Below are 24132 nucleotides of genomic sequence, written 5' to 3' on the forward strand. Positions count from 1 at the left end.
TCTAAGCAAGCTTCAGCAAAGGTGTGGAGGAGTCCTTGAGCTGAAATCAGCTGACAAATGACTCCTATGTCTCTCAGGACGGAATCTTCCTTAGTATCCTGATCACACTAAGTCGTTGATGGAGAGCAGCCCATAGGAGATGTGGCCTCACCACAAGCACTATGATGGCTTTCAAAATGCAGTAACTGAGGCCCTTGGGAAATTATCATACCTATAGAGTCACTATGGGTTCCAATCAACTCGATGGTAATGGGTTTTTTTTTAATAGTAGAAGTTCAGAAAGGCACATTCTCGTGACTGTCACAGTTTATGGCATGGTTCAAGTTATCTCTATCCTATTTTCTCTGCTTATTCTATCAGTCACTGAGAGAGGGAGATTGATATCTCCAAATGCTATCATTAATTTGACTATTTCTGTTTTCAGTTGCGTCAGTCCAGGCTTCATCTATTTTAAGCCTGCATTAGGTTTATGGAGCCCTGGTGGTGAAGTGATTAAGCACTCATCTGTTAACTGAAAGGTCGACAGTTGGAACCCACCAGCTACTCCATAGAAGAAAGATGTGGCAGTCTGCTTCTGTAAAGGTTTATAGCCTTGGAATCCCTGTGGGGCAGTTCTACTCTGTCCTGTAGGGTAGATATGAGTTGGAATCGACTTGACAGCAATGGGTTAAGTTTATTTATAATTGTTATTTCTTACTTTATAGACACTTCTATTACTATAAAATGTCCCTCTTTGTGTCTAATGCAGTCCCTGGGTGGCACAAATGACTTGTGCTCATCTACAAATCTAAAGGTTGGTAGTTCACACCCACCCAGTGGTGCTACAGAAGAAAGGCCTGGGGGCCTGCTTCTGTAGAGATTACAGCCAAGAAAACCCTATGGAAAGCTACCCTCTAACACATAGGGTTGCCATGAGCCTGAATCAGCTCAATGGCAACAGGCTTGGTTTTTATTTTTCGTGCATATCTAATAACATTCCTTGTGTTACAGTCTATTTTGTTTCATATTAATGTATTAGTGCTAGTTTTCTTGTGATTATTGTCCCATTGTATATCTTTTCATGCTTTTACTTTCAACCTACACTGTCTTTCTATTTAAAATGTGTATCTTTTATACAGCATATAGTTAGGTTTTTGTCATATTTTCCAATCTGACAGTATCTGTCTTTAGATTGGAGTTTTTAGTCCTTTTAGATTTAATATAATTATCGATAAACTTAGATTTAGATCTGTCATTTTTGTACTTATTTTGTATTTGTCTCGTCTCTTGCTTAGTCTGTTTCTCCTTTTCTACTTTCTTTTAGGTTAAGCAAAGACTTTAGGTATACTATTTTGTTTCCCTATTTGCTTTTTACCTGTATTTCTGCTTTAAATATTTGTTTTAACCAAAATTTATATATTTTTATAATTTAAAGATATTATAAAAAGAAAAATATTTATAGAATTTTGTATTTGCTCACATGATTAACTTTTCCAGGCTAATCATCATTTTTCTACATATGCATATGCATCTTTCCCAGACCTCCTTGTCCTTGATCTTCTAATCTGTTTTCCTCCAAGCAACTGACCAGTCAGCTAAGTTACTCTCCATTGTTCATGAGTCCGTGCATATCTTTTCTTCATGTCACTTTTTACACAGTGTGGATGATTAAGTAAACCCCTTGAAGTTCTGCTCATTGAAAGAATTGTCTGTCACCACTCTCTCTGAGTCATCCCTGAGTGGGTCTGCAGTGCAGCAGTAGTATAGGTTTGGCTCACATGAACATACTGAGCTGACCTATCTGTGAACTAAGCTCCAATTTTTCCCTTTTCTGTGAACTAGTCATAGGAATTCCCAATATGAACTTTCTTCTTTTTTAATAAGGAAACACAGTGCTATAAATACCCCAACATTCTGCTTTAGAAGATTTACAGAAATTTGATATATTGTGTTTCAATTGTCATCCAAAATGCATTCTAATTTCCCTTTTATTTCTTCTTTAATCAATGGATTACTTAGAAGTGTATGAATTCATTTCCAAAAAAAATTTGAGGACTGTCTAGAGATCCTACTGTTGTTAATTTCAAATTTAATTCCATTCTGATTAAATAAGATACTTTATATGATTTGAATTCTTTTAAATATATTAAGACTTGCTTTATGGCCCAGAATATGATTGATCTTAATAAATTCATGTGTACTTGAAAAGAATGCATATTCTCCTGGGATTTCAGGGATTAATTTGTTATGTTTTGGTGCAGTGTTCCAATAAATGTCAGTTAGGTGAAGTTCAGTGATAGAGTTGTTCAAGTCTTGTATATCCTTAGTAGTTTTCTATCTGCTTATTCTAATAATTACTGAGATTCAGATATTGAAATTTCCAACTGTAATGGGGAGTTTATCTAAGTCTTTTTGAGTTCCATCAGTTTTTGCTTCATATATTTTGAAGTTCTGTTATTATATGCATAACACGAAGGATTTTTATGTCCCCTTTATATATCGACCTATTATCATTATCAAATGATGTTCATTATCCCTGGTAAAATTCATTGTTTTTAAACCTACTTTGCCTGATACTCAGATAGCCACTCCATGTTAATGCATAATATTAAAAATACTAATTATTGTAATTTAACGGTATTATTATTAGTGTTAGTATATTGTATGTCTATGTCCATCTTTTTACTTTTAAACTATTTGTATCTTTACATATAAAGACATTATTTAAGGCACATAGAGATCAATCTTGCTTTTTTATCCAACCTGACCATCTCTGCCTTTTGGTTGTTCAGATGATTTACATTTAATGTCGTTATTGATATTATTAGATTTATGTCTATCGTCTCACTATTTAGCTTTTATTCATCCCATATGTTTTTTGTTTCCTCATTCCTCTTTATCTGCATTTATTTATAACTGGGGTTTTTCTACTATTGCATTTTTTCTCTTTTTTTGGCTTATTAACTATGACTGTTTTGTTATTTTAATGGTTGCTTTACAGTTTATAGTAAACACTTTTGACTTTTCACAGTCTACTTTCAAGTGATATTATTCCAATTAAAGACAACGTAAGAACCTGATATCAGTGTACTTCCATCTCTTCCTGCCTGGCCTTTGTGCTATTGTCATACATTTCACTTTACATATGTTACAAACCCCATATGGTATAGTTGTCATTTTTGTTTAGCCAAATCTCTTTTTATATAATTTATTTTCATTTTTGTTTTTGAGAATACACACAGCAGAACGTGCACCAATTCAATAATTTCTACATGTACAATTCAGTGACACTGATTACATTCTTCAAGTTATGCAACCATTCTCATCTTCCTTTTCTGAATTGTTTCTCCTCCAATAACATAAACTCACCACCCCCTAAGTTTCCTATCTAATCTTTTGAGTTGCTGTTGTCAATTTGATCCCATATAGATTGCTCTTAAAAAACTACAGTGCTCAAGGCATACATTCTTTACTAGCTAAGCTATGTTTGGTTTTAAGAAGACTTCAGGGGATATTTTTGATTTAAGTTTTAAAGGTAATCTCAGGGCAATAATTCCAGGGATTTCCTGAGAATTTGAAACTGTTTTCTGCTTTTTTCTCCCTTTTGATTAGGATTCTTCTTTAGCATCTTTGATCAAAACGTTCAGTAATGGTAGCTGCCTGGCACCATCCAGTTTTTCTGGTCTCATGGCAAACGAGGCAGTTGTTCATGGAGGCAATTAGCCTCACATTCCATTTTCTCCTCCTATTCCTGACTCTCCTTCTTCTCTGTTGCTGCAGGGGAATCAACACCAATTGTTCTACCCTGAATGGCCCCATGAAGGGCCCAGGAACTATGCGCTGAACTAGGAGCTAGGGCAGAAGCACTAGCTTGATATTCAGCCAACTAACTGGGGTGTCCAATGAAGCCGTAACCCTAAGCCATCAAACCAAGGAACCAAATCTCATGAGGTGTTTGTTTGAACTTAAGCAGCCCCAGCAGCCACTTATGTGCTTTGTTGTAAATATATCTATCACACAACTTTTTACCAATTAAACTTTTTACAGATGTACAATTTATTGACAGCAATTTCTTAATCAGCTGTGCTTCTCTATCCTTAATCAATGTGATTTTTCTACCATTGTAAATTGAAACTTTGTACCCCATATGCAATAATCCCCTCCCCTTGTGCCAGTTCTGAGGTTCCATCTTCTCTCTGAAACCCCTTAGACACGGCACAGGGGCTCCTGAGCTTTCCTCTCCCCCAACACCTCCTCCACTCCTGAGCCTGACTCCTGTGGAATCCAGAGCTGCTTAGAAGGCATCCTCATTCCTCCATGGATGCCCAGCTTCAGGGTCAGCCTTCCCTACCCCACTCAGACCAGAGCCATACCCCTCCTGAATCTGAGATCAGACTGGTGGCAACCCCGTGGGGCTACAGGCTAAGGGCCAATGACCAGAGTTCCCTGTTTACCCTCTCAGCCTGGACCTCCCCAGGGTCCCTGGACTCTCAGCAGCAGGACAAGGCTCTGCACACAAGGAGGTGTCCCCATTCAGGGTCAGATTCAAGTGAGAAGTGTTTCCTAAGCTACACTGACATAGATGTCTTCTTGCATTGAGTCGCCGTGGACTCTGGCCTCAGTGCAGACCAAGGTCTTCAGACCCTAAGAGTTGGTTCAGAGTTCTGGAGCTGTACCCACAAATATACCTCTTGCCTCAATACCCAGTCCCACAGGCTCCCAGGATGGGGCCTTGGACTCCTGAGTCCCTGTCACTTATTCCTGTGGCTGCTTCTGGAAATGGAGGCTCCTACTCCCGGGAATCGATCAGTGACTCTCCAGATCTGGGATCTGCGGAAGGACCTCCTGGGGCCATTATGTCCCACAAGGAGAGGAGACTCCTGGAGAACTGAAGAGAGGAAAGAAATTGTCAGAGATGATGCTTTGTAATATTTCAGCGTTTTGGATTCTGCTAAGGCTTGCTTTATGACCTGATATGTGGTCTATTCTAGAGAATGTTCCATGTGCACTAGAAAAGAAATTACGCTTGACTGTTGTCGGGTAGAGTGTTCTGTATATGTCTATAAGGTCAGGTTGGTTGATTGTGGCATTTAGATCTTCCGTGTCTTTATTGAGTTTGTTTCTGGATGTCCTGTCCTTCACTGAAAGTGGTGTGTTGAAGTTTCCTACTATTATTGTGGAGCTGTCTATCTCACTTTTCAATGCTGTTAGAGTTTGTTTTATGTATCTTGCTGCCCTGTCATTGGGTGCGTAAATATTTAATATGCTTATATCCCCTTGGTATATTGTGCTTTTAATCATTATATAGTGTCCTTCCTTAACCTTTGTGGTGGATTTAACTTTAAAGTCTATTTTGTCAGATATTAATATTGCCACTTCTGCTGTTTTTTGATTGTTGTTTGCTTGGTACATTTTTTTCCAACCTCTGAGTTTTAGTTTGTTTCTGTCTGTTAAGTCTAAGATGTGTCTCATGTAGGCAGCATATAGACAGACCGTTTTTTTTAATCCATTCTGCCACTCTCTGTCTCTTTATTGGTGCATTTAGACCATTTACTTTAGGCGTAATTATGGATAGGTATGAATTCAGTGCTGTCACTTTGATGTGTTTTTTGGTATGTTGTCAACAGTTTCTTTTTCCCACTTAATTTTTTGTGCTGAGTAGTTTATCTTTATATACTGTCTTTTCCTCATATTCTTTGCTGTTGACTTTGTTTCTGCTGAGTCTCTATTTTTTCTTGTATTTTATTTTGATGTGTAGGATAGTTTGTCTCCTTTGTGATTACATTAATACTTACCTGTATTTTTCTAAATTTAAACCTAACTTTTATTTCTTTGTATCACCTAATCTTTTTCTCCATGTGAAAGATCTATGACTACATTTCTTAAAAAAAAAAAAAAAAATTTCTTAGTCCCTCTTTATTGCTTTAATGTTGTCTCCTTTTACGTAATAACATCACTGTTTCCCTGTTTTGAGAAGTATTTTATCTTGATTTATGTTTGTGATTTCCGTCTGGGTTGACATCTGATTGCTCTGTCCAGTGTTCTAGTCTTAGGTTGATACCTGATATATTGATTTTCTAACCAAAGAACTCTCTTTAGTATTTCTCATAGTTTTTTTTTTTTTTTTTACCAATTCCTTAAACTTCCGTTTATCTGGAAATGTCCCAATTTCACCTTCATATTTGAGAGACAGTTTTGCTGGATATCTGATTCTTGGCTGGCAATTTTTTTCCTTCAATACATTATATAAGTCATCCCATTGCCTTCTTGCCTGCATGGCTTCTGCTGAGTAGTCCGAGCTTATTCTTATTGACACTCCTTTGTAGGTGACTTCGTTTATTTCTAGGTGCCCTTAAAATCCTCTCTTTTTCTTTGGTTTTGGCAAGTTTGATTATAATATGTCTTGGTGACTTCCTTTTAAAATCTTCCCTATGTGGAATTCAATGAGCATCTTGGATAGATATCTTCTCATATGTCACAGTATCAGAGAAGTTTTCTGCCAACTAATCTTCAACAATTCTCTCTGTGTTTTCTGTTACCATTCCCTTTCTGGTACTCCAATCTTGATTCTTAAGGTTTTTTCAGTTTTTTAAATTCTTTTGTCTGATTTTTCTTCAAATACATTGGTGTCAAATGCTTTATCTTCAAGTTCACTAATTCTGCCTTTCACTTGCTCAATTCTGCTCCTCTTTCCACCGAGTTGTCTAATTCTGTAATTTTATTGTTTATCTTCTAAATTTCTGATTGCTCTGTCTATGGATTCTTGCCATTTATTAAATTTTTCATTATGTTCTTGAATAACCTTTTTAATTTCTTCAACTACTTTATCTGTATGTTCCTTGGCTTCTTCTGCGTATTGTCTGATCTTCTTCCTAACTTCATTTGTGATGTCTTGAAGAGTTCCGTATATTAATCTTTTGAATTCTGTACCCAGTAATTTCAGGAAGGCACCTTCATCCACAGTATTCACTGATTCTTCATTTTGAGAGCTTGTTGAGGTGATCATGGTCTGTTTTTTTATGTGGCTCGATATTGACTGTTATCTCCAAGCCATCTGTAAGTTATTGTATTAGTTTATTTTATATTTGCTTACTGTATGGTAGCTTCTTCTTTTTTTTTTTTTTGATATGCCCAAATGGGTTGCTTGAGTGAGCTAGCTTGATTATTTTCACCTTTGGAGCTTTGATGACCTGTCACCAGATGGCTAGAGGTGTTATGAGTATGTCAGTCTAGGAGTCCATTCACTTTCCTTGTATAAATTCAGCTCAGGTGTCCAGGTAGCTGCTCATCAAGTGTGTGGTACAGGCTCAATCCTACAGTCTTAGAGGGGTAGGGGTGATTGGTGTAGGTACTGGTATCTGGTTGCAGCAGGGGGTCATTCTCTGAACAAGTCAGGGGACTGTGAATCATCCCCCAAGTGTCTCTGAGGAAAGCACATCCTCTTCCCTAGAGTGTACAGGTGGGTGGGTTCTGCAGACGGACCATGGGCACCCAGTGTTTGAGTTGTAAGGACTGGGAGGTACCAGTTATCTTTGTGTAGCTGAATGCCACTCGGGTTCTCGTCCTGTCTTATTAGCCTATTGAAATAAGATGAGCACTGACTGCAATGGAAACAGAGAGTCGCAAGTTTATTGTCTGTGCATACAAGGAGCACATGGGGTCTAGTGAACATAAGGCCATGTGCTCACTGACTAAGGGGGCTGGGGAGGTTTTTGTTTCCAGTGGTGTCAGGGGGTTGTGTTTGGTACTGGAAAATTTCTGCCTTTAGCCCTCCCATGCCTATATGTGGGAGTGGGGGCTCAGCTGAAGGATGTGATTTCAATCTGTGCATGCTTCAAGGTGTAACTAGGGCTAGTCAGTGGATGGAGCCACTACCTGCTGCGACTTCCTGCTCGAAACAAGCTTGTGGTTATCAAGACAAAGAGAATGAGGAAGGGGTGTTGATTGGGGTTTTCAATATGGCTGAGCAGCCTGTTTCAATCCCCCCTTTTTGTTGTAGGTTTCTCAATCTTGGAAAACAGGGCACTTTGTGTCTCTAGCTGCTTCTGGCTGGATGGGGGCATAGAGGTCTAAGGGTTAGAGCAAAAACAATTCTTAATACTTCTATAGTACTTATTTTTATGACAGTTAGTCACCGGTCTTTCTTTAATCTCTTGAATAGCTACCTAAGTCTTTTCACTGGTTCATATTTTTTAAAAAAAGCAAAAGTGGGAAGTAGACAAGCATGTTGTTAGAACCATGTCTCTTCAAGCCTTAAGAGTATTACAGGGCATAAAATTTTTTTTTAATATGAGCAAAACCATTGAGAGCTTCACCTTTTCACAAATTGGCTAGAACCTGTGATCTTATATTTTGAATTGTCTTTCTTAATGATCATTGGTAAAGGTTTCAGTAATGACACTCAGGAGGGTCTTCACTGGTCCAACAAATTTGTATTTACTAAATGTTAATAGAAAAATATGAGTGGAAAGTCTTTTGTGTTCTGCCTTACGTGAAAGTTTCTCTACAAGACCTTTTCTAAGATTATTCTATTTATTGTCTTTATACCTCATGGCCCAGTTGATGTGTCCTTGTGAGTCCAGCTCTAGCTGGGTCACATTCTCTATGCTCAAGGACAGGTAATAATGACTAATATTATTTCTTAAATCATTTCTTCTTTTTGATCAGAGATTGGAGATACCACATTGATGATCAATACTTGGACTTAGTCAAGTTCCTAGATGGCGACCATGGCAGGTTCTTTAAACTCACAGTGCTCGTTTTCCACCAGATACCATCTGGTTCTTCACCAGGATCTTAAGTAAGAACAAAGTTCTCATCAATTTTATTGTTGAAGTGAGCAGAGCCAATGTACACCAACATTTTAGCCTGAGGCCTTCTTTTGCCTTTTAGGTGTGTAAGACAATAGGATAAATTTTTATTATGCCTAATACTATCAGGATGTAGACTAAGAACATTGCTTGCAGTAGTACAAATAAATCTGGCATTTGTAAGGGTGTTACAGCGTGTAATCAAGTAGCTTGTTATCCAATGTTATGTATATCCTGTTCTGTTTCTCCTGGGTTATTTATCTAAATGTAACAAGAGGTATTTGTTAGAGCACGTTTTACACTTTATTGGACCAATAAATAAAAATCTAAGGCTATATTTTCTTATCTCATGTCACCTTGGCTTAACTAGGTAGAGAATAGAGAACACTTTTGTGTTACTATCTCACTAGCAACATGTCTATTATTTGTCCCATAGCGATTGATAAATTTCTTAAGAAGATTTCTCCAATTCCAATATACCATGAGTAAGAATTAAATTTACCAACCATACCTTGAGTGTTGGACCAATGGGCTTTCTTCTGATTCTCATTTTACAAAGGATAAAAAATTAACATGACCTTTTTAGTATTTACTATTAATATCTAAAGATAATCTTAAAGTTCTCAAAGTGTATTCATTGCCCGGAATAGCTAGGAATCTGAACAAGAGATTGTCTACGCAAATTCTCTATTAGTTGGAAAGGGATCATCTAAATTTGTTTCGTGGGATCTACCACACAAAAACATATTATTTATAAAGCACACGAAGTTTGTCTAGAGAAAACAGAAGGCATAGAAAAATTTATATATGACAAACTAGTTTTTATTAAAGAATACATGATTAGCAAGATAATACAGGATGGATTTTCCTGTTAGAGGTCTCTAGTTAATCTGTCTAAAACATATTAAGTGTTTTCCCTGAGGGCAAGCTGTCTCTCATTGGTTTACCTATTAAGTCATGGGTCAGTTTCTCAAAAGCAGAAGTGGAATTTAAGACAAAATGGAGTCTGAGTCATGAGGTTGATCTCTGAGAATGTGACTTCTTTAAGTTACATAATTTTCTATACAGTAAGAGGGTAAGAGTTTGATACAAGCATTAGACAGGTATTTCATACAACATTGTCTTGAAAACTGATTAAACCTTAAATAGAACTCTATTTACTGATCTTTGAAGTCAGTTTCTCAAAACAGGCTGAATTCTTCAACAACGACAACAACAAAAAGCTTAATGTCTGGAGCAAAATGGTCTTATTAGCTTATCTGGACAATCGTTTGAACACAAGTGGCTTTAGGAATCAGTTTTTTTCTCAAAGCTCGAGGTTTAAAAGGACACCCAAAGGCGATGGCCTATGTAGGTTGTCTCAACTTCTATGAAAGTCAGAAATCTGGATTTTTGGAAAATTATATATAGTCTTTCATGGTTCCCTCTTTGGATCAGGATCTTGTAATAGAATCTTTGATTAAAAATGTTCAATAAATGGTAATTGGGCACTATTTGGTTTTTAAGATCTCAGGCACCATTCAGTAAGTCAGGAGGTAGAATAGAAACACTAACACTAGGACAATTGTCTGAAATAATCAATGAAACCATGACTCTAAGATCTTTGAACCAAGGAAACAAATCTCATGAGGTGTTTGTTTACAAGTAGCATCAGTAGCTGCTTTTCATGTGTCTCAGTAACAAATACATTCTCTCAAACCTAAGACTGTGTATTAATATACACACAGCAACATTTATCTATGAAGTAACAAACTATTCTTTGAGAGAACTAATAGAAAATTTAATGCTATTCTAATTTGTAAAATCATAGCCCAAATTTTAGACACCTTTCTGGTTATGATATTTACAACTTTGCTAAGTTTACCAAAAGGAACTTTTAATTCAAGAGTTAAAATAATTAAACCCATTAGTTAGAGAATTTAGGAGAAAAGAGGAAAATGGTTTCTTATATCCAGAATGTAGGACCTTAAAGCATTATTTCCAGAAAGAAGGACTTTAAAATATCAGAAATATTTTTACATAAACCCCATAGTATCATTTTGTTTACTTAGTCTTATGTAGTTAACTTCTGTTGCAAGTGATTCCGGATCAACTGCAGTCTGCAAAACCATCAACTTCTGTATCCTGGAAACCTTGATTGAGTGTAGTCACAGTCTTTTTGCAAGTTCAATACAGTCCATATTTTTTGTTGAGCTATTCTGGTCCAATGTTCCCAGAAAATTAGCGAAGTAAAAATTTGTCTGTAGATGACAAAACTTATTATGGCCATGATTAACATATAAACGTAACTCTTAACAGTCAAAGACCTGATAGAAATAATTATAAGCATAATGTAAAGGCCAAGTAAAATCATTTAAAAAAAATTTAGATAAAAATATTTTTAAATATGAGGCAGGGCCAAGATGGCTGAGTAGGTAGAAGCTACCTTGGATCCCTCTTGCAACAAAGACTCGGAAAAACAAGTGAATCGATTGCATACGTGACAATCTACGAACCCTGACCATCAAACACACACCTAAAGAGTTGACCTGAGTGACAGAGACTGAGAACGAACAACCACAGGGAAGCAGTGACTGTTTTCAGAGCCTGGAGCTAGCGTCCCAGTCAGGAAACTTTGGCGCCGGGCTTTGGACTGGGCAGGGGAGCTGAGCACGGCATCCTGAGACGGTGAGTGACCTCGGTGGAAACCCAGCCAGTGCACGCAGACAGCCAGCGACGCGGCTGACAGGAGGAGAAGTCACTGGGAGGGAGCACTGGTTTTGGAGCCGGGAGTGCAGTGTCCCAGCTGGGGAACCTTGGTGCTGGACTTTGGATTGGGAGCGGAGGAACTAACCACGGCTTCTGGAACAGCGCAAGCACAGGACGCGGCCTGACCCTCGGGGGAAATCTCTATGCAGCCAGCGCACACAGTCGGTGCACCCATCGGGAATCTCAGATAAAACAGTCATCCCAAGCGAGATAAGTAACTTTGTCTATATTCTGGGGTGCTACTCTTTCCTATTTATCTGAACCCTTCCCTCCCCTTCCCAGGCGGCTTCATTAACATTGGAATTTCCTGAGGCAGAGAGTAAACGGCCCTGCGGTTTTTCTTTCTTTTTTTTTTTTTTAGTCTTTTCCTAACCCATTCTCCTGGCCTGAGAGAAGCAGCTTCAAAAAACCCAGGGACCAAAAATCCTTCCCTAATTGGACTAAAAACACAGAACCAGCTCCAGCCAAGCATATGTGATCCACAGTCTTGGGCTTTCATCCTTACAGGGAACAAGGTGGCTATTATAATGCAAAGGCATTTCTGATAGGGATCTGCCTGGAATTGTTTTAGCGGATTACTGGAAAGACAAGTTTCCCAGGTCTGATATCTCTGCATATTCAACAGAGCCCTCACTGACCCACAACAGGGAACTGAGGGCTGAAGCTTCCCCAGACCACCTAGCTTCCTGCCTTAGGGGTCTAAGGAGCGTGACACATACCAATCTGTAGAGGTACTTGCATTGGGGGCCTAAGGTACAGCTGCAGAGCCCACCCACCAAGGTGCTTTAGGAATAGAGACACACCTACCTCACTGGCACTGGGGAGAAGCCTGTCAGCATCCTGCCCCCCCTGGAGTGTGAATCCCTGCTGCTACTAGAATCTGGTGCACACAACTATCACCACTACTTCTCTAGGTGGGTAGGTGTCAGTCTGCCCACACACTTGGTGACCCAAAATCAGATTCTACTCAAGAATAGTGAATGGACATTTAGGCTTATATATCTGGTAACAGCCCAAACCAGCTGGTAATAGGACATAAGTGATTCGAGGGCTACAACAATCAAGACAGCACAATCTAGTAGCCCATCTATGTATATTGAAAGAAAACAAAACAAGATAAGGCTCACTGAGCAAATATAGAATAAATCACTACAATATCTTAGAGATGGCTCAGAGACAATAGTCGATATCAAACCACATAAAGAAGCAGACCATGATTGCATCTACAACTCCCCAAATTAAAGAATCGAAATCTTTCCCAAATGAAGATACAATCCTGGAATTATCAGATACAGAATATAAAAAACTAATTTACAGAATGCTTCAAGACATCAGGGATGACCTCAGAAATGAAATAAGGCAATCTACAGAAAAAGCCAAGGAACACACTGATAAAGCAGTTGAAGAACTCAAAAAAATTACTCAAGAACATCGCGGAAAAATTAATAAGCTGCAAGAATCCATAGAGAGACAGCATTCAGAAATCCAAAAGATTAACAGTAAAATTACAGAATTGGACAACACAATAGAAGTCAGAGGAGCAGACTCAAGCATTTGGAATGCAGAGTGGGAAATCTGGAGGACCAGGGAATTGACACCAATACAGCTGAAAAAAAATCAGATAAAAGAATTAAAAAAAATGAAGAAACCCTAAGAATCATGTGGGATTCTATCAAGAAGAATAACTTGGGTGTGATTGGAGCCCCAGAACAGGTAGGGATATCAGAAAACACAGAGAGAATAGTTGAAGATCTGTTGGCAGAAAACTTCCCTGACATCATGAAAGATGAAAGGATATCTATCCAAGATGCTCATCGAACCCCATTTAAGATTGATCCAAAAAGAAAAATATTTTTAAATACACCCACTAACTATATTTTTAAAGAACTTCAGACATAACACATAATAATCTTGAGACATAAAACCATATAGTCAATATATGCTAAGAATATGCCAAGATTATCAAGTCTCTAAATATCTGAATAGTAATAAAAAAAAAATAACTTCATAAGTAAGTGATTTGAATTCTCTAGTAAAACTATTGGCTTTGATGATGTTAGATTAAAAAAATAAAATTTGAACTAAGTTAGCAATTAAGAAATAATAATAACATTATGACATAATATAATGCATTTGTTGTCTAATATTAGGCAAAAACATAAGAGGGAATACTAACATATAAATTTTAACCCAAAGAGAAAAAATCAGGACTTCTCTTGATTTTAATAACAGGCTTCATATGTTTTATAACATGTTAAATAAACCTTTTTAGCAGTTTTATAAAAATTTTATGGCTTTCCATGAAGTCTCAAACTTATCAAGAGTATACTATAAGTTACCATGAAACAACACTTAAGCTATTTAACCAAGGATCTCAAAATAAAAACCTTAGCTTTTTTTTTTTCTTCTTAAAGCCATGTGGCTTGGTTTCTGACTCAGGAATCTTATTCTAATGAGACCAAACCTTTGTTTTAGAGGCAGATTACATTAATAAATTAACTCTTTAACTCAGAAATCAAAGAAAATTTTGTTATTTTAACAGTGAGAAATCTTATTCTTTTTTTATATGCTATAAAAGCTCTTAAAAATCTCATAAATTAAACCATTAAACTTCACTCAGACTGATAAAATTTTTGACCATATCAAATAAATTTCTTTTTAATAAACTTCTTAAAAGTTGTCTTTGTTGTATACCTCTTATAGTACATTCCTTTCAATGGCAAAAATGAACTCACTTATGAGCTGACCCAAATAAACACACACATATATCCTTTCTCTTGTGGTATAAAAAGCAAAAGTATTTAAGCTTAAATTATGACAAATATCTATTAACTCAATTCAACATCAATAAGTTACCTAAAGTTCTTAGAAATTATTTTAACCTTGTATACCATAAAACATAACAAACTGAAATAAAATTGCTTTAAATATTCCAAGTTTTCATTTAACTTTTACTATTTTTCCTATTTTTTCTCCCAATCTGAATTTAGTCCTTAAAGATTTCATCAACTGGCTTTGGAAATCACAAAGCCTGTTTAACTGACCAATTCATTGATATGGATATAAGCTTTAAGTCTCTGACCAGGGTTGGAAACATTTTTCTAGGCCATTTTAGGTGTGTCATTATGATTTTTATTTGACCTTGGTGCCTGAGGGCTGGGAGCTGAGGAGGCCTGATTTTGTCCTGCCCTACCTACCTCGGAAGCCCTGTTGGCATAGTGGTCAAGTGCTATGGCTGCTAACCAAATGGTCAGCAGTTCGAATCCACCAGGCGTTCCTTGGAAACTGCTTCCGACAGTTCCACTCTGTCCCATAGGGTGGCTATGAGTTGGAATCTACTCCACAGCACTGGGGGTTTGGCTTTTTGGTTTCTACCTACCTTTTAAATCCAAGTAGAAGAAAAGATTAGGTCATTCTGATTCATTTACATATGTTTAAGTTGACAGAGGTATTTTGAAAGGCTATCTACCCAGTAAATACCAAAGCTCTTTAGCAATTTTGTAAATGAATCCATCAATTCTTAGCTAGGGAGACTGGGGCCTGGAGAGAATAATCTCAATTCACTTACATATGTTTAAGTGCACCTAGGCATTTTGAAAGGCAAAAGATAACAATTTCTTTCTCTTTATCTCAGCATAAACTTGGCAGGTCAGTTCTATTAGCCAAGGGATTTTTAACCCTATACTTCTTTCAGTTTTTGGAGCTTTTCTTTTAGCCTAATAGGAATTTATTTGTCTCATGCACTGCAGCCAAGAGTCTTCTCAGCTCTGGGAGATAACCTCTTTTTAAAATTTTAACACTCTGCCTGGAGTGTTCTCTGTATTGTGATTCAAATCCCAGTCTAGACTGAAAATCTGTTCTCGCCATGTATCTCCTCTTCTTTTTTTAAGAAAAAAAAAAAAAAACTTTAAGGCCACGGAGGGACTCTGAAGCTTATTTTCTCAGGCTATTCTTTTTTTATTCTCAAACCGAGACTTACATCTACAACCCACAGATAGGGTTGGTAATTCCTGGGATTACAGTCTTCTCAGGGTGAAAACAAAAAACCACCCTTTTCTACGTGGAAAAGAAAGAGAGAGGAAATAAAAGAAAGAAAGAGGAGAGCAAAAAAAAAAAAGCAGACTGGACACTAAGATGAGAAAGAGGAAAAGAGTGTTCCAAAAAACTACACAGGGACTTGAACCCCCCATATCACCAATGGGGTGAGGGCCCCTTAATTAGGCGAGAGAGGGTCCAGTGGGCCACAACCCCTATTTCCCTTGTTGTTATGCGGTCTGATCTTAGGACTGTGCTTGGCCACCCTCTTCTTGCCTAATTTCCTGAGATCAGTGGAACAACCTGGTTGAGTACGCTTACCTGAAGTTAGAGGCCTCTCCCATCCAGTTTCTGTTCCCGAGCTGAGGTGGGGACCCGGCGGACTTCGTCCCAAGCCGGAATCGTGGTAGCTGCCCAAGACTACTTACCAATCAAATGAGATCCGGGCATGCCTTAAGGGGTATAGGGGGTCCGGATACCCACTGCCTGGGTTTCGCAGTCAGCAGTCCCCGGTGGAAGTTGCCAGAATTTGTACCTGAACGCCACTCGGGTTCTTCTCCTGCCTTATTATCCTATCGAAATAAGATGGACACTGATTGCAACTGAAACAGAAAGTGCTAAGTTTATCGTATGCGCATACAAGGAGCACCTGGGGTCTAGTGACCATAAGGCCACGTGCTCGACGGCTAAGGGGGCTAGGGAAGTTTTTGTCTCCAATGGCATCAGGGGGTTGGGTTTGGTACCGGTTACTTTCTGCCTTTAGCCCTCCCATGCATATATTTGGGGGTCGGGGGGTCAGCTGAAGAATGTGATTTCAATCTGTGTGTGCTTCAAGGTGTAATTAGGGCTAGTCAGTGGACAGGGCCACTAACTACCGCAACTTCCTTCTCAAAACAAGCTTGTGGTTAGCAAGACAAAGAGGGGGAAGGGGTGTGGATTGGGGTTTTCAATATGGGTGAGCAGCCTGTTTTACTTGGACCCTTGTTGAGGGTGGCTGGATGACCTGAGTGGAGCCACCAGTCCTTAGGCCCCTGATGTGGGTAGGTGAGGACCCTGTATGATAGGCAAAGTGGTGTCAAATATCAAACACCCACCTCTCCACTGCACAGATCAAACAGTTGTAGTCTGCCAACAAGAGCCTATTCTCCTGAAATAGGCCCACACAGGTCCATGCAGGGGGAAAGGTATTCAAAGTCCATGGACCATTTATGCCTGGACAGGAGCTGCTTCTGTCCTGAGCTCCCCAGGTTAGTGGAGCTGTCAAATTATCTTTTCTCCCAGGTGCAGAATTATTCCTTCTCCAAGGCCGGGAGGATGGCTCCAGGTGCTCAACAGGGCCTATCACAGGCCCAAAGAAATCAACAGCCACGGAAGCTGGCTTGGGGGAGGGGTTGCGGTAAAATATACGCAAGTACTAGCTGTTGCCAAGAGTGCCATTCCTCTCCGGTTCCAGAAGAGTGAGTCGACTGACTGCTTCTCCCTGAGGAAACTGTGGCCAAGCACTGTTATCAGCCCACAGCAGCTGCTCCCGGGAATGGTGCCTGAGGGTTCCCAGCGATTCAGGTCCGGCATCTCCTCTCTGCTTCTGAACCGACTCTCCCACCCCCTGCCACTCGCTTCACTTTCTAAGTCGGCCTTTGATGTTCAGGGCTCCTAGCTTGTCATAAATATAATGGTTTCACTTGTTTTTTCAGGTTTTTGTTGTAAGAGGGTTCACAGGACTTGTCTGGCTATTCTGCCATCTTGGCCCCACCTCATCGGAAATTATCAATGCCAAAAGAAGGGGAGAGGAAGCAAGGGAGTAGAGCAGCACATGGAGTACTGGCACAGGAGACACCTGTGATGAAGGGTTTGAAGAGGGTACCCAGGCACTGGGCCATGTGAGTGAGGGACAGGTGCCTGTGCCACTCTGGGTGGACTAGCCCTGGTTCCAAATTCCCCTCACAGATATGTCTGAGCTCAGCCCCAAGCAGCCTGCAGTCATGGCCTCAGTTGTGCCTTTATCGCCTACAACAAGGAGGGCTGCCATAGTAGACCAAGTGGCCCTGGAGGAACATGAAGAAGACATGGTGACTGTATACCATCCTGGACACAAGGATCTCAGCATTAAGACGTGTTCCAGGTGATCCACTCCCCATCTCCCAGGATCCCAGGGCTGCCCCTGTCCCCTTGCCAGCTCCCACCCGCAGATTCTGGGATCCTTCCTCTTTCTCCTTCAGATCACCGCACTGGCATCTGGATGCCCTCAGACCCTGCTCTCTGCTACCCAACCCCAGAACATAGGAACTCTGTAGTTCTGACCTCAAATCTCAGTTTTGGTGGTTGACCTAGGGGCTTGGAGGTCATAGGCAGGGGAGGCTCTACAGGGCATCACATGTTGTGGCTGAGCCAAGGCTTCCACCTGGGCAACAGCTGCAGGTTCTGGTGCTCGGGCTCTGGCTCCTATGAAAGAACTTCCCTATTGACCACCCCGCCACCTGGTGGACCATCCATATATGCTCAGGCTCTGGCTCCTATGAAAGGACTTCCCTATTGACCACCCCGCCACCTGGCTGACCATCCATATACTCCTGGGGCACAGTATGCACCACAGAGAGCAGGTGTACATGGCACTGCCTGTCTACTATGTGGGTGAGGCTGGACCAGGGCAGGGTGGCACCGAGGGGCCTGCTGGTTGTCGGTGGGGCTCAGGGACACAGCGTAATTAGTGAGACATTGTAGATGAAACCTCCGCTGGTGTAAATACACACAATTACACACCAGGGCTAAGTAACTCCTCCCCACCCCCAATTTAAAATTGCCAGATTAGCAGCAATTAAAAAATCAAGACACCCTACCACCTTCCAACCACACAGTATCCTTTCTTAAAGCCGTGGAAGTTCCTACCATCTGTGTGTGTCTTTAGGCTGTGAACACAGGTCAGAGAAGCCCTCACCTCACAGCAGGCTGCTCTAAGCCATTAGTTAAAATGCGATTCTATGGACTAGGCCTTGTTCACCTGTGAGAAGTGAAGAAAGGGCTGTATTTTGGGGAAGTTCAAGGTCTGTCAGTAGCTTTTTTGTTTCCTACTGGATTTCTGGGCTGAAATCTAGGAGTTCATTTATACATGTTTCTTCTCTTCCTCTCAGAAATCAAAAGTCACGAGTATGTAGAGATTCAGAAATTTCAAATCTATCTTAAAAGAAACTAGTCAGGGTTTCAACTCCAGCCATGGCAGATTGGACTGTTTCAGACCAACCCCCCCTCCAGGACAACTACAAAAGCTGGTCAAGAGGTAAGAACATCCACTTGAAGGCATCGGAGTTACCAGGGCAGTGAGGACTTGATGGAGCCAGATTTAAACAGAAGAAATCCCAGAAATGTGGGCCCAGTATTGGTAATATTCTCTCTTTCAAAGCACTTGTCAAGTTGAGTGGTAGCTGAGAGCCTGAGAAGCTGAGTAAGCCTTTTGGCAGATGCTACAGGAAGAGAGAGAAAAACTGAAGTATAGAATGCTACACAGAAATGTAAATGAATGAACTATCACTATGCACATACACATGGATGAATTCCAGCCCCCCCCCAAAAAAAAGTGAGCAAAGAAAGTCAAACACAGAAGAGCAGATATCAGATGATTCCATCAAACCAATTGATGAATTAAACCAAATCTGTTGCCATCAAGTCGATTCTGACCATAAAGAACAGAGTAGAACTGCCCCATAGGGATTCCAAGGAGTGGCTGGTGGATTTGAACTGCAGATATTTTAGTAGCAGCCAAGCTTTTAACCACTGTGCCACCAGGGCTCCGTATTGGGCACAGGACCCAGGAGCTGCTTGCTTAACAAACCCAACCGCTGAGGCTGGTTCACATCTACGTTGAGAATTCCTGGTCTACATGCTTGCTACTAGAAGACTGGCAGCATCAACATCAACCTTGTTACAAATACAGAGTCACATGCTCTACTCCAGACTTTCTGATTATTAATGAGATTTCCGGGTGATTCCTCTGCACACTACAGTTTAGACTCCCTGATCTGTGTGCTTTTTTTTTTTCTATATATATAATTTTTATTTTGCTTTAACTTAAACTTTACAAATCAGGTCAGTCTCTTACACAAAAACTTATACACACCTTGCTACATACTCCCAATTACTCTCCCCCTAATCAGACAGCCTCCTCCCTCCCTCCACTCTCTCCTTTCATTTCCATTTCCCCAGCTTCTAACCCTCTCCACCGTCTTATCTCCCTTCCGGGCAGGAGATGCCAACATATTGTCAAGTGTCCACCCGATCCAAGAAGCTCACTCCTCACCAGCATCCCTGTCCAACCCATTGTTCACTTCAATCCATGTCTGAAGAGTTAGCTTCGGGAATGGTTCCTGTCCTTGGCCAACAGAAGGTCTGGGGACCATGACCACTGGGGTCCTTCTAGTCTCAGTCAGAACATTAAGTCTGGTCTTTTTATGAGAATTTGGAGTCTGCATCCCACTGTTCTCCTGCTCCCTCAGGGGTTCTCTGTTGTGTTCCCTGTCAGGGCAGTCATCCGTTGTAGCTGGGCACCATCTAGTTCTTCTGGTCTCAGGATGATGTAGTCTTTGGTTTGTGTGGCCCTTTCTGTCTCTTGGGCTCGTAATTACCTTGTGTCCTTGGTGTTCTTCATTCTCCTTTGATCCAGGTGGGTTGAGACTCATGACGCATCTTAGATGGCCGCTTGCTAGTGTTTAAGACCCCAGATGCCACTCTTTAAAGTGGGATGCAGAATGTTTTCTTAATAGATTTTATTATGCCAATTGACTTAGTTGTCCCCTGAAACCATAGTCTCCAAACCCCTGCCCCTGCTATGCTGCCTTCGAAGCATTCAGTTTATTCAGGAAACTTCTTTGCTTTTGGCTTAGTCCCATTGTGCTGACCTCCCCTGTATTGTGTGTTGTCTTTCCCTTCACTTAAAGTAGTTCTTAACTACTATCTAATTAGTGAATACCCCCTCCGATCCTCCCTTCCTCCCCCCTCTCGTAACCAGCAAAGAATGTTTTCTTCTCAGTTTAAACTATTTCTCAAGTTCGATAGTAGTGGTCTTTACAATATTTGTCCTTTTGTGACTAATTTCACTCAGCATAATGCCTTCCAGGTTCCTCTATGTTATGAAATGTTTCACAGATTCATCCCTGTTCTTCATTGATGTGTGGTATTCTTTTGTGTGAATATACCATAATTTATTTATCCATTCATCCGTTGATGGGCACCTTGGTTGCTTCCATCTTTTTGCTATTGTAAACAGTGCTGCAATAAACATGGGTGTGCATATATCTGTTCGTGTAAAGGTTTTATTTCTCCACATTTATGCTGAGGAGTGGGATTGCTGGATGTTATGGTAGTTCTATTTCTAGCTTTTTAAGGAAGTGCCAAATCGATTTCCAAAGTGGTTGTACCATTTTACACTCCCACCAGCAGTGTAGAAGTGTTCCAAATTCTCCACAGCCTCTCCAACATTTATTATTTTCTGTTTTTTGGGTTAATGCCAGCATTGATGGAGTGAGGTAAAATCTCATTGTAGTTTTAATATGCATTTCTCTAATGGCTAATGATCATGAGCATTTCCTCATGTATCTGTTAGCTATCTGAATGTCTTCTTTAGTGAAGTGTCTGTTTATATCTTTTGTCCATTTTTAAATTGGGTTATTTGTCTTTATGTAGTTGAGTTTTTGCAGTATCATGTAGATTTTAGAGATCAGGTGCTGATCAGAAATGTATTAGCTAAAATTTTTTTCATACTCTGTAGATAGTGTTTTTACTCTTTTGGTGAAGTCTTTGGATGAGCATAGGTGTTTGATTTTTAGGAGCTCCCAGTTATCTAGTTATCCTTCCAGAGTGTTCCCCATCTCTACTGACATCAGCTCGATCTTCCTATTTACACAGACCAAAAAAGTTGGTGTCCTCCTTGGTTCCTCTCTCTCGTACTGCAGATTTTGTCCATTAGGAAATCCTATAACATCCAACTTCAAAATATATGCAGAATCCAATCACTTCCCACTATTTTCATTGCTCACACCCAGGCAAAGCAACCAACCTCTCTAGCTGGAATGCAACACATACTTCTCAGATTTCCTACTGCCTCGCTTACCCATTGCGTCTTGATTCTATTCTCAGCACAGAAGCCAGAGCGATCATTTCAAAAGAGCAGTCATGCCATATCTCTCTTTGGCTCGAAACTGTCTTGTAACTCCCTATCTCACTCAGTAGAAGTCAGAAGCCTTCCTTACACCCTCAGGCCCTACAGAATCTGGCAACACATCTAACCTCATCTCAATGACTCTGCTGCAGCTACACTGGGCTCCTCCCTGCTCGGAGAACACAGACACAGCTCTGCTCTGGTGTTTCTACACTTGATGTCCCCCTGCCTGGAAAGATTATGCCAGATAATCATCGTGGCTACTTCCTTCATGTTCTTCAAATCTTTCCTCAAAGGCCACCTTCTCAAGGAAGCTCATGCCAACCACCTGAGTTACAACAGCCATCTTCCCTCTTCCCACATTCCCCCACTCTGAGTCATCTTCCCATAGCACTTACCACTTTCTAAATACTTGTTTTATTTCTATGTTTCAATGTAGTGGGTTTCTTTAGAGGTTTTTTCTGTCCTTGGGTTTGTAATTCTCTCAAAATGATTTTGGGCCACAGTCTGCCAAGTGATTGTTCTCTTTGTGCCTTGCAGTGATTGGTCTCTTTGCTAACCGCATATGTGGCTTGCAATTATTGTCTGTTTTCCTATCTTGCAATCAACTCAATAGGACTGGGTGGTTTACATCCACCCAATAGGATTGGCTGGATTGGTAGGTGTCTTAGACTGAGTTCTCTATATATATATATTGAGAGTGACTTATATCAAGGAAATGGCTCATGAGGCTGTAGAAGCTGTAACATCTCAAGTCCATGGGTCAAGAAAAAGGCTTTTCCTGATTCACATAGCCACAGGGGCTGGCAAACACAAGATCTGCAGGCCAGAGAGCAGGGTTGTTGCTCACAGCCTGTGAAGATTGTGAAATCCCAAGATTGGCAGGCAGGGCCACAGGTAAACTGCTAGCTCAAGGCCAAAGAACCAGAGGTCAGACCAAAAGGTACCAGCTTCAGTTTCCAGAATGAGCCCCAGAACCCCTGCCTGAATGTCCACCCACATTCCATGCAGGCCACACTGCCACGGAAATTTCCCCTCAACTGATTGGCTACTCATAGCAGATGCCGTCGTGGGGGTGATCACATATCAACTCTCAACAGGGAAGTGCTCACATTATATGACTGCTAAAACACTGAGAATCATGGCCCAGCCAAGTTGACACACATCACAGTAGGCATATGGAAAGCCACACTTGAAAATTAAAAAGCAGTTTGTCTATAAAAGTAGGCAGTCTCACAGAAGTTTGTGGGGGGTCCCCTGATCAACAAGAGTTTAAAGAAAAGTGTGTCCTTTGGGCCTGTGGTCCTTTAGCTGAGAATCTCCTAGACACCTTCCAAAATGAGTTATAATGTGGGTAAAGGGCTATAGCACTGAGCTGATAACACTGAAGACTGAAACAATGGCCGAGCCAGTGGCAGAGAGGCCTAGAAGGGGCCCAGGACAGAGCTGGTGGTAAAGGTCCAGTAGGCGTCCAGTGGCAGAGGAAGCAGTCAGGGCAGCAGTAGCAGAATTGGCCTACTGAGCAGATGGGGGCTGAGCTGGCTTGCCTTTGGCAGTGGCAGACTCCCTGGCTGCACTGAGAATGGTAACCCTAAGGGCCAAGAAGTTGCCCTCAGAGGCTTGGGCATGCACTGTTCAGATTGTTGTTGGTAGGTGATGTTGGTCGATTTTCGATTCATAGTGACCCCATGTGACAGAGGAGAACTGCCACCATAAGTTTTTTAGGCTGTAATCTTTACAGAAGCAGATCTTCAGGTCTTTTTCCCACAGAGCCTTGGAGTGGGTGCAAACCACCAACCTTTCAGTTGGCAGTCGATTACTTAACCGTTGAACCATCAGTGCTCCTTCACTGTACGAGTGTTACCTGTGAACAGTTTCGAATTAAGAGCTGTCATAATGCTAGCTTAAGCCTGGTGCTGGCTCAGCGTTGTCCCCAAAGATGCTGGTTCAGAGTTAGACGAATAGAACAGGGGTCCAGGCCCAGCCAAGGAAAGCCACACAGAGACAGTGCAGAGAGAGACAGAGAGAGAACAAACACAGTTATGCTGCACCTGACCTGAGTTGGCAACACACTTGCTTAGAGAAATACACAGCTGCTAACACCTGTGGTCACAGTATGACCACCCAGTCACACAAATATGGACTTGGGTAATTTGGGACCAGTAAATGGGCCCCCCTTTTAGACATAAGTGTGTTCCTCTCCTACGGTGCTAAATTGGGTACTCGTGGGGATAGAAGGGACCGGTTCAGTTCAAGTATGTTCCTATCATTTTTGGTTAGCTTTGTATAAATAGTAATGACAACTTTTGATTGCCAGCGATTTGTAAAGTGTCTCTGTGTGTACAACCTAATCAGATTGGACAACAGATTCCTTATACTAACAGTCTCATGATTGCTTAGAATTTAGAATAC

At 40.6% G+C, this 24132-nt stretch overlaps 1 protein-coding gene and 1 long non-coding RNA gene across 4 annotated transcripts in view; one reads left to right on the plus strand and one right to left on the minus strand.

Annotated features, from left to right (window-relative positions):
- The window catches only part of LOC126078018 (HLA class I histocompatibility antigen, A alpha chain-like), a 317484-nt gene that overhangs the window by 84649 nt on the left and 208703 nt on the right, over positions 1-24132 (minus strand). The gene's annotated exons all lie outside the window — the stretch shown is intronic.
- Positions 1-24132, plus strand: part of LOC126078235 (uncharacterized) — a 274476-nt gene that overhangs the window by 82178 nt on the left and 168166 nt on the right. The window lies entirely within an intron of this gene.

This window comes from Elephas maximus, chromosome 1 (genome assembly GCF_024166365.1).
Source record: "Elephas maximus indicus isolate mEleMax1 chromosome 1, mEleMax1 primary haplotype, whole genome shotgun sequence".
NCBI classification, from domain to species: Eukaryota; Metazoa; Chordata; class Mammalia; order Proboscidea; family Elephantidae; genus Elephas; species Elephas maximus.